At 32.1% G+C, this 15,730-nt stretch overlaps 3 long non-coding RNA genes across 3 annotated transcripts in view; 1 reads left to right on the top strand and 2 right to left on the bottom strand.

Moving 5' to 3' along the window:
• Nucleotides 1-1,024: 1,024 nt before the first annotated feature.
• LOC126887661 (uncharacterized) lies at nt 1,025-3,840 on the bottom strand. Its single transcript, XR_007699133.1, has 2 exons — nt 3,244-3,840; nt 1,025-3,185 (listed from the first exon to the last, which is right to left on the bottom strand). It is a non-coding gene; the product is annotated as an uncharacterized LOC126887661 (long non-coding RNA).
• A 1,939-nt stretch (nt 3,841-5,779) lies between these two features.
• Nucleotides 5,780-15,730, bottom strand: part of LOC126887662 (uncharacterized) — a 29,584-nt gene continuing 19,633 nt past the window's right edge. Inside the window, exon 2 of the long non-coding RNA XR_007699134.1 lies at nt 5,780-5,961. This is a non-coding gene — a long non-coding RNA (uncharacterized LOC126887662). The remainder of the gene's footprint in view (nt 5,962-15,730) is intronic.
• LOC126887659 (uncharacterized) lies at nt 7,746-13,990 on the top strand. The gene is made up of 3 exons (XR_007699131.1): nt 7,746-11,025; nt 12,030-12,224; nt 13,873-13,990. It is a non-coding gene; the product is annotated as an uncharacterized LOC126887659 (long non-coding RNA).

Below are 15,730 nucleotides of genomic sequence, written 5' to 3'. Positions count from 1 at the left end.
CCGGACTCCACTTGCGATTTGTAGTTGTGAAGATTGAACACATTCTTTCAAATAGAAGTCAATCCATGATTATTTAGTCACAAATGGATTGACTTGTATTTGAAACAATGTGTTCAATCTTCCTGATTACAAATCGCAAGTGGAGTGCGGCGGTAATAACACCAAAATATTCCATATAGGTCCATAGAAGGTACACAGACATTGAAAAATTCCTGGAATATCCCCGAAAACATGTTCCCTGAACATCCCAGGAAAATCCTGTGTCAGCATTTTAAACATTACCTGAATGTCTTATTGGAACATTCCATGAATGTCCACGAATGTTCTCTGGACATTCAAAATATATTTTGTAGACATTCCCTGGATATACCAGAAATACAGTGATGAGCGCTCTAATAACCGGCAAAATAGCACAAAAGATGTATTAAGTAGTGAGATAAAAAGACATGAAACTAGTTGAGCTGGGAAATTTAGCGATATTAACTTATACATTTAGATTGTATTGATTGTGTACCACCTTCAGACGTATCAGACGAGTTTGGAAACTACCACTGTCACAGTGACAGTTTTAGTTGACATACTCCTCCGATATGTGTAAAGGTGGGATCAATATAACGTAAATTTAAAGGTTAATTTCGCTAAATTCCCCAGCTCGACTAGTTTCATTTCTTTTTATCTCACAACTAAATATGTTGCCCATATTTTGCCGGTTATTAGGGCACTTATCACTGTACATCCTTGCTGATGTGACAATACCTCCTATCTGTTTTTTCATGAGTTTTGTATGAGAGATGGAAAAACATGTTTTAAGGTCACCTCCTGTGTTCATATGTAAGTTTTGACTTGTTTTGTAGTTCATAGATAGTTTAATTTACTACAAAACAAGTCAAAAAATATCATATGAAAACAGGAGGTGACCCTAAGACAAGTTTTTAGTCTCTCTTACAAAACTCATGAAAAAACAGATAGGATGTATTATTACATCACTGACGATATGTGGCCATACCAAATAATACATCCTTGATAAATATAAACATTTTTATTGAACAAATCTTTTCATACATTTTTTTAATGCAATTTACTGATATTCCTAAATATTTCAAAAAAATGTGTCACATTTGCTTTGTAAACCTTTCTTTTGCCTTTCGTAGCCACATATTCCGTTTCCTTCCTGGTTTTTTGTAGACCACTTCTCTCAGCTGATTCTAAAAAAAATGAAATAAATGGTAATTTTTCTATCCTTTACAATTAACAATCGGAAGAAATATTATTTACAGATAATGATATGCATAATAATAATAGGTTTGTTCTAGCATCAGTTTGAAACCATCAGCGAATAGTGGACCAGCGCGAGTAGAGGGGATCGCACTGGTGACTGTATTATGTTCTTTTACTGACCAACTGTTTGCTGATGGTTTTTGACTAGTTTGACTGTTTGCTAGAACAAACCTAATAATAATAAATATTTTGTATTTTGACAATGACATCTGATGTGGAAGTCAAAACATTAATAAAATTATTTTTTCAAGTTAACTTTCACATGCGCGTCTTAAAATTGTACTTTTAATACTTATATCATAAATAACTATTAAAACTATCTTAAGAGGAAACAGTATCGATCAACAGGTAGCGAAAATGTGTTCCAAGATTGTGGCTGTAATTTTGAATATTTTTCAAGATATTTGGCACACATATTCGTAATATAATAAAGAATGGCGGTACAGAGCCCAATTTGAAAAATATATTATTATGTGGAAATTACTCTGTAATTAAATACAATATAAAAAAAACGAGCTTGTACCGCCATTAAGAAGAACAAAAAAATACACTTTCTTCAAATACAACTTTTTTATCTGATTTTGTGTTATTTTGGAACTACTAAAATTTTTTATTTCATTAGTAGTTCCAAAATTACACAAAATCTAGGCATCGGATAAAAAAGTTTATTTGAAGAAAGTGTATTTTTTTGTTCTTCTTAATGGCGGTACAGGCTCGTTTTTTAAATATTGTATAATTACAGAGTAATTTCCACATATTAATATATTTTTCAAATTGGGCTCTGTACCGCCATTCTTTATTATTTTACGAATACGTGTGCCAAATGCCTCGAAAAAATATTCAAAATTACAGTGACAATCTTGGAACACGTTTTGGCTACCTGTTTATCGCTACTGTATTACCTTAAAACATTGCAATTTGCTAAACCAGTATATTTTACTCTACTACTACTCTACTAGCTACCTCATTTTCCACTGTTTCTAAAGACTTGTTTACATGGGTAGAGTTTTGAGGAGAGTAGAGTAGTGGTAGTACTCTACCAAAAATGGCTTGATACCATTCACGTGAGGAGAGTACAAGTATAGTACTGATGCTAGTATAGTGAAACTGATTTTTGTATTTTTAAACACTCTGATTATAAGTGCACCTTAAATTCTTAATTTTTTGCTTAAGCTTGTTTACTCCAAAGCCCCCTTTGCCATTCTTTCGACGATTTCATCCTCCGCAGCTTGCTGCAAACTTTTATTTCTGTAGTATACACTACCTAAATTCCATAAACACTGGTATTTGCCGTATTATAGCTCTACAAGTTTTAAAGTTTCATCTTCGGTGAACTTCATTTTCACTATTTACACAAAACACAATTCCAGCCAGAATGACAGCGCCCCCATGTACTCTCCTACCTACTCTATTCTGCCATAATTGAGCGTGTTCCATGGGTAGAGTGTGCAGCCGAGTAGACATTTTGGCAGTAGTGGTGGTCATAGAGTAGTTACTTTGCCATAGGTTGCTAGTCACTCTACTTTAACTCCAACTATACACTCTACCAGCTATTCTACTGTGCTGAGCATTTTTACAGGTAGAGTTACTCTACTCTATCAAGTACTTGCATCATTACTCTACCCGTGTAAACAAGTCTTAAATCTACTGAATGAAAATCTACTTAATCTTAATCTACTCTTAATGAAAAATGTCTAAAATCATTTACCCACCTAGTATTATTGTAGAATTTAAGACAGTCCAGTGCCTTATAAATAATTTCAATATGAATATTTTTCCCTTTAATTCTCCTTTGATACCACTCCATTTTAGATTTTGGGGAACTTATTTCATTGTGTTTATAGACCATATTTATTGAAGGAACCCAATCTGGAGATTGTTATTATCTATTAAGTCGGCTGGTTTTCCTATAAGATTAAAATGTTAACATCTTCAAAAATCGTTACTGTTGTAATTGTAACTTACCAGATATAAAATGATTACAGCAGACAGGACAGGAAAATTTTCATTTCGCTAGTAAAACCTGTACATTGTATTGCATTTAACCATTGTTGTCTCTCAGATACCTTATTTAGTTCAGTTTAAAAGTGAACTTTATCTTGACTTTATCACATTTCACACTTCAAAACACAACACCAATGAAGCATATTATCTTTCTAAATTAATACTTCCAGAGAAAATGTTAAATTAATCTTTGTACAACACAAAATTACAAAGAAATACAACTAAAATTATCTAAAACTCATTAAGAACAGATAGAATAAGATTTATCTTTTACACCCAGTAGCCATATTGACATATTGATTTAATTTTGAAAACGATTATATTTAAATTTGGTAAATATAACTCCGTACGACCACGCAACTTGAAACACAAGTACGCAAACACGGTTGCGTGAAGCGTGGCTCGCAATCGTGAAATTTACGAGACTTGCTCGACCTGTAGATTCTTGTCGCTGTGTCAGGTGAGGTCATGATACAATAAATTTAGTATTCTTTTTATCATGGGTGAGGTGTTTGGAAAATTTGTGTAACTTGATTCTGTGGTCACTGTGGTGTGAAGGTGGTTAAACTTTTGTTTTATTTTTTTTGTTTTGTTTGTTTTTGTTGTTGCGAATATATCGCAGAAAGTTTTTAGATGAAGTAATTGTATGATGAAGATAACACAGAAAATACAAGAGGGCAGCATACTTTGCAAAACAATTGTTACAATTTGAAATCAACAATTTGTTAAGTTGTTGTCTTGCAGGTAAAAAAAGTGACTTTTTAAAAAAATTATATCTTGGAAACTAACAATTATTTTTATTTATAATTGAAACATATAAAAGTATAGTACTCTCAAAAAAATTTCAGCCAAAAATATTAATTTTTGTAGAGTTGACTGCAATTTTTCCACAACAGCCCTTTTTTGCAGTGAGCAGCATAACAAGTCCAGTCTCATCTGAAATCAAAGTTTCTTGTAGTTTATACCTCTGGCTAGTGAATGAACAAAGGATTTTTTATTAGATGAGATCATTTTTGTTTTATAAAAAATACTACTTTAAAAATGAGAAAAATTGGGGTCAAAAATGTGTTTAAACTTATGTAAAATCTTCAAATTTCATTTTTTTTAATTCCTTCGTTCATATTCTAGCCAGAGGTATAAACTAAAAGAAACTTTTTGATTTCAGATGAGACTAGTTATGCTGCCAACGCAAAAAAACTTAAACTCTACAAAAATGAATATTTTTGGCTGAAACTTTTTTTGAGACTACCTTAAGTACTATACTTTTACATGTTCCAATTATAAATAAAAATAAATTTTAGTTTTCGAGATATAATTTTTTTAAAAAGTCACTTTTTTTACCCACAAGACCTATGTAACCCCTTAAAAAAATGTTTGGAAGAATATGTTTGATAGCCAAGATGCATACATATATTTAGAAGGAAAGTTCCTGATTTCTGTAGTATAATACCGAAGAGGAAGTAGCCCTAAGCTCCGGACTCCACTTGCGATTTGTAGTTGTGAAGATTGAACACATTCTTTCAAATAGAAGTCAATCCATGATTATTTAGTCACAAATGGATTGACTTGTATTTGAAACAATGTGTTCAATCTTCCTGATTACAAATCGCAAGTGGAGTGCGGCGGTAATAACACCAAAATATTCCATATAGGTCCATAGAAGGTACACAGACATTGAAAAATTCCTGGAATATCCCCGAAAACATGTTCCCTGAACATCCCAGGAAAATCCTGTGTCATCATTTTAAACATTACCTGAATGTCTTATTGGAACATTCCATGAATGTCCACGAATGTTCTCTGGACATTCAAAATATATTTTGTAGACATTCCCTGGATATACCAGAAATACAGTGATGAGCGCTCTAATAACCGACAAAATAGCACAAAAGATGTATTAAGTAGTGAGATAAAAAGACATGAAACTAGTTGAGCTGGGAAATTTAGCGATATTAACTTATACATTTAGATTGTATTGATTGTGTACCACCTTCAGACGTATCAGACCAGTTTGGAAACTACCACTGTCACAGTGACAGTTTTAGTTGACATACTCCTCCGATATGTGTAAAGGTGGGATCAATATAACGTAAATTTAAAGGTTAATTTCGCTAAATTTCCCAGCTCAAATAGTTTCATTTCTTTTTATCTCACAACTAAATATGTTGCCCATATTTTGCCGGTTATTAGGGCACTTATCACTGTACATCCTTGCTGATGTGACAATACCTCCTATCTGTTTTTTCATGAGTTTTGTATGAGAGATGGAAAAACATGTTTTAAGGTCACCTCCTGTGTTCATATGTAAGTTTTGACTTGTTTTGTAGTTCATAGATAGTTTAATTTACTACAAAACAAGTCAAAAAATATCATATGAAAACAGGAGGTGACCCTAAGACAAGTTTTTAGTCTCTCTTACAAAACTCATGAAAAAACAGATAGGATGTATTATTACATCACTGACGATATGTGGCCATACCAAATAATACATCCTTGATAAATATAAACATTTTTATTGAACAAAATCTTTTCATACATTCTTTTAATGCAATTTACTGATATTCCTAAATATTTCAAAAAAATGTGTCACATTTGCTTTGTAAACCTTTCTTTTGCCTTTCGTAGCCACATATTCCGTTTCCTTCCTGGTTTTTTGTAGACCACTTCTCTCAGCTGATTCTAAAAAAAATGAAATAAATGGTAATTTTTCTATCCTTTACAATTAACAATCAGAAGAAATATTATTTACAGATAATGATATCTATGCATAATAATAATAGGTTTGTTCTAGCATCAGTTTGAAACCATCAGGGAATAGTGGACCAGCGCGAGTAGAGGGGATCGCACTGGTGACTGTATTATGTTCTTTTACTGACCAACTGTTTGCTGATGGTTTTTGACTAGTTTGACTGTTTGCTAGAACAAACCTAATAATAATAAATATTTTGTATTTTGACAATGACATCTGATGTGGAAGTCAAAACATTAATAAAATTATTTTTTCAAGTTAACTTTCACATGCGCGTCTTAAAATTGTACTTTTAATACTTATATCATAAATAACTATTAAAACTATCTTAAGAGGAAACAGTATCGATCAACAGGTAGCGAAAATGTGTTCCAAGATTGCGGCTGTAATTTTGAATATTTTTCAAGATATTTGGCACACATATTCGTAATATAATAAAGAATGGCGGTACAGAGCCCAATTTGAAAAATATATTATTATGTGGAAATTACTCTGTAATTAAATACAATATAAAAAAAACGAGCTTGTACCGCCATTAAGAAGAACAAAAAAATACACTTTCTTCAAATACAACTTTTTTATGATTTTGTGTTATTTTGGAACTACTAAAATTTTTTATTTCATTAGTAGTTCCAAAATTACACAAAATCTAGGCATCGGATAAAAAAGTTTATTTGAAGAAAGTGTATTTTTTTGTTCTTCTTAATGGCGCTACAGGCTCGTTTTTTAAATATTGTATAATTACAGAGTAATTTCCACATATTAATATATTTTTCAAATTGGGCTCTGTACCGCCATTCTTTATTATTTTACGAATACGTGTGCCAAATGCCTCGAAAAAATATTCAAAATTACAGTGACAATCTTGGAACACGTTTTGGCTACCTGTTTATCGCTACTGTATTACCTTAAAACATTGTAATTTGCTAAACCAGTATATTTTACTCTACTACTACTCTACTAGCTACCTCATTTTCCACTGTTTCTAAAGACTTGTTTACATGGGTAGAGTTTTGAGGAGAGTAGAGTAGCGGTAGTACTCTACCAAAAATGGCTTGATACCATTCACATGAGGAGAGTACAAGTATAGTACTGATGCTAGTATAGTGAAACCGATTTTTGTATTTTTAAACACTCTTGATTATAAGTGCACCTTAAATTCTTAATTTTTTGCTTAAGCTCGTTTACTCCAAAGCCCCCTTTGCCATTCTTTCGACGATTTCATCCTCCGCAGCTTGCTGCAAACTTTTATTTCTGTAGTATACACTACCTAAATTCCATAAACACTGGTATTCGCCGTATTATAGCTCTACAAGTTTTAAAGTTTCATCTTCGGTGAACTTCATTTTCCCTATTTACACAAAACACAATTCCAGCCAGAATGACAGCGCCCCCATGTACTCTCCTACCTACTCTATTCTGCCATAATTGAGCGTGTTCCATGGGTAGAGTGTGCAGCCGAGTATTGGCCATGAGCCGATGGGTAGAGGGGATTTGACAGCTTTCGCCAGCGCTGTTAGTGGCAGTTTTGTGCATTTATCTGATAAATTTAAATGGCGCGCCATGGGTAGAGGAGAGGGGATTTGACGGTTTTCGCCACAGCTGTTAGTGCAGCGTTGCCACATTTAGTAGATTTCTACTTTTTTGGTAGATTTTTGATATTTTTTAAAAAATTCTAGTAGGCAATATTTTTTAGTAGATTTTTGTTATATTTCAACATTTTCTTATGACTAAAATAAAATTTGCTTTTTAATAGTATTTACCCCATTTCTAAATTAATTTTTAGACATTTTGTTACAATTTCCCAATGTCATTACCGAAAATAAGATTCAGGGGTGGGATTCTGTGTACCGACCGCTTTCTATCAATGTCAATATATTTGAATTTTTAGTTTTAATTCAAATATTTTCTTGTTTTACAAGTGTCACTTCAGCATCAACTAGCAAAACTAGAAAATAATTCAATAAAAGCTAAAAATTCAAATATTTTCACGACAATTGACATCGATAGAAAGCGAAGTGTAGATATCTACAGTGCACGGAATCTAGCCCCAGGACGTAGATGATGAATATTAAACAGAAATGAAACTGGATTCTGGTGTAACAAACTTGCAGATTTCAAGTAGCAGTGCAATCAGTACCTATTTCAGGTATTATTGAAGAGTTCTGGGCTTGGATTCTGTGCACTGTAGATATCTACATGTCGCTTTCAATCGATATTTGAACATCAAAATATTTGAATTTTTAGCTTTAATTGAATTATTTTCTAGTGTTGCTAGGTTATACTCTAATTGATGCTGAAGTTCCACTTAGTAAAACAAGAAAATATTTGAATTAAAACTAAAAAATTCAAATATATTGACATTGATAGAAAGCGATAGGCGTTAGCGATACGTACACAGAATCCCACCCCTGGTATTCGGTGGTCGGTGAGCCTGTTAGAAGCTAACGATGGAAAACTAAAATATCTAAGGCCCGGGCTTTTCACCTCCGAATAAAAGTTATTCGGAGGTTTATTTGACAGATTTACATGTAATCTGCCGGATAAACTTCCTAATAAATATTTATTCGGAGGTGAAAAGACCGGGCCTAATTATAATATATGTAACTTTGCAAAACAACAAATGTTGTGTTTGCGTGTTTCTAATGTAAAATGCGAAATAATTGTTTGAAGAATGTGATCCAGATATGCAGATGTTAAAATCAGTGGATGACAAAATATTATATACAAATATTAAATATGAAACTGATAAAAATTAATTATAGTTGGTCATTTTGTTCCCCAGTTAAAATATAAAAAAGTTTGGTTTTTGTTTACAAACAGTCATATTAATTTCTAGTTAAACTCCCTCTGTGGCTCAGTGGTAAGAGCGCCTACCTTTGGATCGAAAGGTCCGAATGGTCGTGAGTTTGAATCTCACCAGGGTAGAGAATTTTTCGTTTATTATAAATTAATAAATGAAAATAGTTTCTATCCTTGTGGGATCGGTACCCACCGGAGGGACCGCAGACGTTCGGATACAATTAGCGTCTCTGCAAAGACAATGACATCGACTTTGCAAAGTAACAAGACACTTACTCAACACACACACTACACATAAAGTCGACTTTACACTACATGATTTATCACGTGATTTATCATATGATTTTGCCCATGACGAGCCGCATGACAATGCTTATGATAAAACACATGCAATGCTTATGGCAAAATCATATGACAAATCACACAGTGTAAACATGTAAATTTTACTCCATGACCAAATCATATGACAAATCACATGATAAATCATGTAATGTAAAGTCGACTTAACACTAGCTACCTAATTGGTAAAATCCACTGTACCATCATGGTACCATGCCAATGCCCATTAGTTGTCGAGGCATTAGCTAAATAAAAAAAATTTCTAGTTAGTCAGCTGTTATTTTTATTATAAAAAGTCATAAATTATATACAAATATATTAATAAAGTTTTATAGTATATTTTAGTTTTTGATAAGTAGATTTTAGTAAGCTAAACTTAACAGTAGATTTTCTAAATAAAATGTGGCAACGCTGTGTTAGTGGCAGTTGGCAGTTTTGTTTTGTGCATTTGATAAACTTCACAAACTGAAATGGCGGGTAATATGGATTTTTCAAAAAAGAAAACAAGATATTGCAGCTGTTGTATTGATTCATGTAAAAATATTGAATATAACAGTACTGGATGCAGTTATTATATTCGGAAACATTGCGTACATGTCCTGTATCAACTAAATCCTTTCCTTTTTTGGTGTTGCTGATTGAAATTGGATATCATGGGAAATAAGACTGAATCCAGTATAATGTTTAATATTTATTTTGATAGAATTCAAACAAATTACAATTGATACAAATTACAAATTTTAATAAGCAAAGCAGTAAGCACACAAAAATAAACAGAGGTAACCTTTAAAATGTTAAATAATTCATATATAAACTTATTCTTTTTCTCAATGGTCTCTTGCGTAAGCAGTCATCCAGTCTCACGAACTTATATATTAAATATTAAAATTATAATGAATAAAATAAAAAAATTCGTGTATTCGTTTAGTAATCAGGTTACAATAATATTTCAGATCATAATTTGTGTCTTTCTAGATAAGTATCTATTTTTCTCGTTTTGTATATTTCACATACATAAATTTTATCAGAAAATTAAAGTTTCAAACCGCGAGATAGCGCTACCGTCGAAACTCACAGCCAATAGACATTTTGGCAGTAGTGGTGGTCATAGAGTAGTTACTTTGCCATAGGTTGCTAGTCACTCTACTTTAACTCCAACTATACACTCTACCAGCTATGTTACTGACAAGAATCTACAGGTCGAGCAAGTCTCGTAAATTTCACGATTGCGAGCCACGCTTCACGCAACCGTGTTTGCATACTTGTGTTTCGAGTTGCGTGGTCGTGCGGAGTTATATTTACCAAATTTAAATATAATCGTTTCTATTACCATGCTGTCAAAATTAAATCAATATGGCTACTAATCTTATTCTATCTGTTCTTCATGAGTTTTAGATAATTTTAGTTGTATTTCTTTGTAATTTTGTGTTGTACAAAGATTAATTTAACATTTTCTCTGGAAGTATTAATTTAGAAAGATAATATGCTTCATTGGTGTTGTGTTTTGAAGTGTGAAATGCAAAGTAATTGTGATAAAGTCAAGATATTCACTTTTAAACTGAACTAATTTAGATAATTTTAGTTGTATTTCTTTGTAATTTTGTGTTGTACAAAGATTAATTTAACATTTTCTCTGGAAGTATTAATTTAGAAAGATAATATGCTTCATTGGTGTTGTGTTTTGAAGTGTGAAATGCAAAGTAATTGTGATAAAGTCAAGATATTCACTTTTAAACTGAACTAAATAAGGTATCATCTGAGAGACAACAATGGTTAAATGCAATACAATGTACAGGTTTTACTAGCGAAATGAAAATTTTCCTGTCCTGTCTGCTGTAATCATTTTATATATGGTAAGTTACAATTGGGCCTTGTTATGCAAAAAGCAACCAACCCACATTTTTGAGGAAAACAAGGTAATGTCACATATCGCTTTAAAAATGTGTATTCTACATTGTGTAAAAAGCAGCCAAGCCATTCTAAAAATTAAACCATGAAAAATACTACTCCAAATTATTTCTGTTTAACAATAGTTCACTTAAGATTTCGCATAAGACAACCAACCCTCTTGGATTGTTTGTGTGTATCACTGGACTGAACATATTATTACATTGCACTGTCGAAAAGTACCAGCCAAGTGGGTTGGTATTGTTATGCCGATTATGGTTCCTGGAATGTTGCATCTTTTTGTTTTTACATGTAGGTACTGACGAATATTACTTCGTGCTTAAATATTAAAATATTTGTTGTGTTATATCTATTATATTATGAAGAAATCTTTGAATCTTTAATGCGAAAAATATGTTTAAATCAAGAACTGTTAAAATAATTAAAGCGGCTCGGGAAATTTCAGAAAATGGTAAGTTTTAGGATTAAGGCTATGTTTATCTTACTTTTTAAATATATTATGGTTTGTTGTTTTGACTGATTATCGCATATTTTTTATTTGTATTGATATTATGTTTAATAGTAGAAATTCTACTGTATGATATTACTGAGTTGACTGAAATTATTCGGTTTTATTCATAGATTTTGTGGGTTGGTTGGATTTTGCAGATTGCATTTTATTAGATATATTTCCAACAACAAAAAGAAAGCAACCCTCAATATGGCTATTTTTTTTGTAAAAAATTATTAAGATAATTTTGATACTACTATGATAAAATTGCTCTAAAATTAAACTATCGATTAGTGAAGTTATCGTTTAAAAAAATACGACGGAAAATTAAATATTTAGAAAAACATAAAAAGTTAATTTTCTCTTAATTTACAAACTGAGGGTTGGTTGCTTTTTGTTTAACATGGCCCAATTACAACAGTAACGATTTTTGAAGATGTTAACATTTTAATCTTGTAGGAAAACCAGCCGACTTAATCGATAATAACAATCTCCAGATTGGGTTCCTTCAATAAATATGGGCTATAAACACAATGGAATAAGTTCCCCAAAATCTAAAATGGAGTGGTATCAAAGGAGAATTAAAGGAAAAAATATTCATATTGAAATTATTTATAAGGCACTGGACTGTCTTAAATTCTACAATAATACTAGGTGGGTAAATGATTTTAGACATTTTTCATTAAGAGTAGATTAAGTAGATTTTCATTCAGTAGATTTAAGACTTGTTTACAGGGGTAGAGTAATGATGCAAGTACTTGATAGAGTAGAGTAACTCTACCTGTAAAAATGCTCAGCACAGTAGAATAGCTGGTAGAGTGTATAGTTGGAGTTAAAGTAGAGTGACTAGCAACCTATGGCAAAGTAACTACTCTATGACCACCACTACTGCCAAAATGTCTACTCGGCTGCACACTCTACCCATGGAACATGCTCAATTATGGCAGAATAGAGTAGGTAGGAGAGTACATGGGGGCACTGTCATTCTGGCTGGAATTGTGTTTTGTGTAAATAGTGAAAATGAAGTTCACCGAAGATGAAACTTTAAAACTTGTAGAGCTATAATACGGCGAATACCAGTGTTTATGGAATTTAGGTAGTGTATACTACAGAAATAAAAGTTTGCAGCAAGCTGCGGAGGATGAAATCGTCGAAAGAATGCCAAAGGGGGCTTTGGAGTAAACGAGCTTAAGCAAAAAATTAAGAATTTAAGGTGCACTTATAATCAAGAGTGTTTAAAAATACAAAAATCGGTTTCACTATACTAGCATCAGTACTATACTTGTACTCTCCTCATGTGAATGGTATCAAGCCATTTTTGGTAGAGTACTACTGCTACTCTACTCTCCTCAAAACTCTACCCATGTAAACAAGTCTTTAGAAACAGTGGAAAATGAGGTAGCTAGTAGAGTAGTAGTAGAGTAAAATATACTGGTTTAGCAAATTACAATCTTTTAAGGTAATACAGTAGCTATAAACAGGTAGCCAAAACGTGTTCCAAAATTGTCACTGTAATTTTGAATATTTTTTCGAGGCATTTGGCACACGTATGGGTAAAATAATAAAGAATGGCGGTACAGAGCCTAGATTTTGTGTAATTTTGGAACTACTAATGAAATAAAAAATTTTAGTAGTTCCAAAATAACACAAAATCGGATAAAAAAGTTGTATTTGAAGAAAGTGTATTTTTTTGTTCTTCTTAATGGCGGTACAAGCTCGTTTTTTTTATATTGTATTTAATTACAAAGTAATTTCCACATATTAATATATTTTTCAAATTGGGCTCTGTGCCGCCATTCTTTATTATATTACGAATATGTGTGCCAAATATCTCGAAAAAATATTCAAAATTACAGCTGCAATCTTGGAACACATTTTCGCTACCTGTTGATCGATACTGTTTCCTCTTAAGATAGTTTTAATAGTTATTTATGATATAAGTATTAAAAGTACAATTTTAAGACGCGCATGTGAAAGTTAACTTGAAAAAAATAATTTTATTAATGTTTTGACTTCCACATCAGATGTCATTGTCAAAATACAAAATATTCATTATTATTAGGTTTGTTCTAGCAAACAGTCAAACTAGTCAAAAACCATCAGCAAACAGTTGGTCAGTAAAAGAACATAATACAGTCACCAGTGCGATCCCCTCTACTCGCGCTGGTCCACTATTCGCTGATGGTTTCAAACTGATGCTAGAACAAACCTATTATTATTATGCATATCATTATCTGTAAATAATATTTCTTCTGATTGTTAATTGTAAAGGATAGAAAAATGACCATTTATTTTTTTTTAGAATCAGCTGAGAGAAGTGGTCTACAAAAAACCAGGAAGGAAACGGAATATGTGGCTACGAAAGGCAAAAGAAAGGTTTACAAAGCAAATGTGACACATTTTTTTGAAATATTTAGGAATATCAGTAAATTGCATTAAAAAAATGTATGAAAAGATTTTGTTCAATAAAAATGTTTATATTTATCAAGGATGTATTATTTGGTATGGCCACATATCGTCAGTGATGTAATAATACATCCTATCTGTTTTTTCATGAGTTTTGTAAGAGAGACTAAAAACTTGTCTTAGGGTCACCTCCTGTTTTCATATGATATTTTTTGACTTGTTTTGTAGTAAATTAAACTATCTATGAACTACAAAACAAGTCAAAACTTACATATGAACACAGGAGGTGACCTTAAAACATGTTTTTCCATCTCTCATACAAAACTCATGAAAAAACAGATAGGAGGTATTGTCACATCAGCAAGGATGTACAGTGATGAGTGCCCTAATAACCGGCAAAATATGGGCAACATATTTAGTTGTGAGATAAAAAGAAATGAAACTAGTCGAGCTGGGAAATTTAGCGAAATTAACCTTTAAATTTACGTTATATTGATCCCACCTTTACACATATCGGAGGAGTATGTCAACTAAAACTGTCACTGTGACAGTGGTAGTTTCCAAACTAGTCTGATACGTCTGAAGGTGGTACACAATCAATACAATCTAAGGGCCGGTTGTTCGAACGCTAATCGACAATGATCATTATCAAATATTTAATTACTCTCACCAACTGTCAATGTCAACTTTGTTTGGGTTGCTGAAAACATAATATGAAATTACTTAATCAATTATGTTAATAATTGTTATGTTTATTGATTAACTAATCTCATAATTTTAATCAACTATGTTTTCAGCAACCCAATAAAAGTTGACATTGACAGTTTTGGTGACAGTAATTAAATATTTGATAGTGATCATTGTTGATTAGCGTTCGAACAACCGGCCCTAAATGTATTAAGTTAATATCGCTAAATTTCCCAGCTCGACTAGTTTCATGCTTTTTATCTCACTACTTAATACATCTTTTGTGCTATTTTGCCGGTTATTAGAGCGCTCATCACTGTATTTCTGGTATATCCATGGAATGTCTACAAAATATATTTTGAATGTCCAGAGAACATTCATGGAATGTTCCAATAAGACACTCAGGTAATGTTTAAAATGCTGACACAGGATTTTTCTGGGATGTTCAGGGAACATGTTTTAGGGGATATTCCAGGAATTTTTCAATGTCTGTGTACCTTCTATGGACCTATATGGAATATTTTGGTGTTATTACCGCCGCACTCCACTTGCGATTTGTAATCAGGAAGATTGAACACATTGTTACAAATACAAGTTAATCCATTTGTGACTAAATAATCATGGATTGACTTCTATTTGAAAGAATGTGTTCAATCTTCACAACTACAAATCGCAAGTGGAGTCCGGCGCTTAGGGCTACTTCCTCTTCGGTATTATGTATTATACTACAGAAATCAGGAACTTTCCTTCTAAATATATGTATGCATCTTGGCCATCAAACATATTCTTCCAAACATTTTTTTAAGGGGGGTACATAGGTCTTGTGGGTAAAAAAAGTGACTTTTTAAAAAAATTATATCTCGAAAACTAAAATTTATTTTTATTTATAATTGGAACATGTAAAAGTATAGTACTTAAGGTAGTCTCAAAAAAAGTTTCAGCCAAAAATATTCATTTTTGTAGAGTTTAAGTTTTTTTGCGTTGGCAGCATAACTAAGTCCAGTCTCATCTGAAATCAAAAAGTTTCTTGTAGTTTATACCTCTGGCTAGAATATGAACGAAGGAAT

This window comes from Diabrotica virgifera, chromosome 7 (genome assembly GCF_917563875.1).
Source record: "Diabrotica virgifera virgifera chromosome 7, PGI_DIABVI_V3a".
Taxonomy (NCBI): Eukaryota; Metazoa; Arthropoda; class Insecta; order Coleoptera; family Chrysomelidae; genus Diabrotica; species Diabrotica virgifera.
This window is presented reverse-complemented; position numbering and strand designations above follow the sequence as displayed.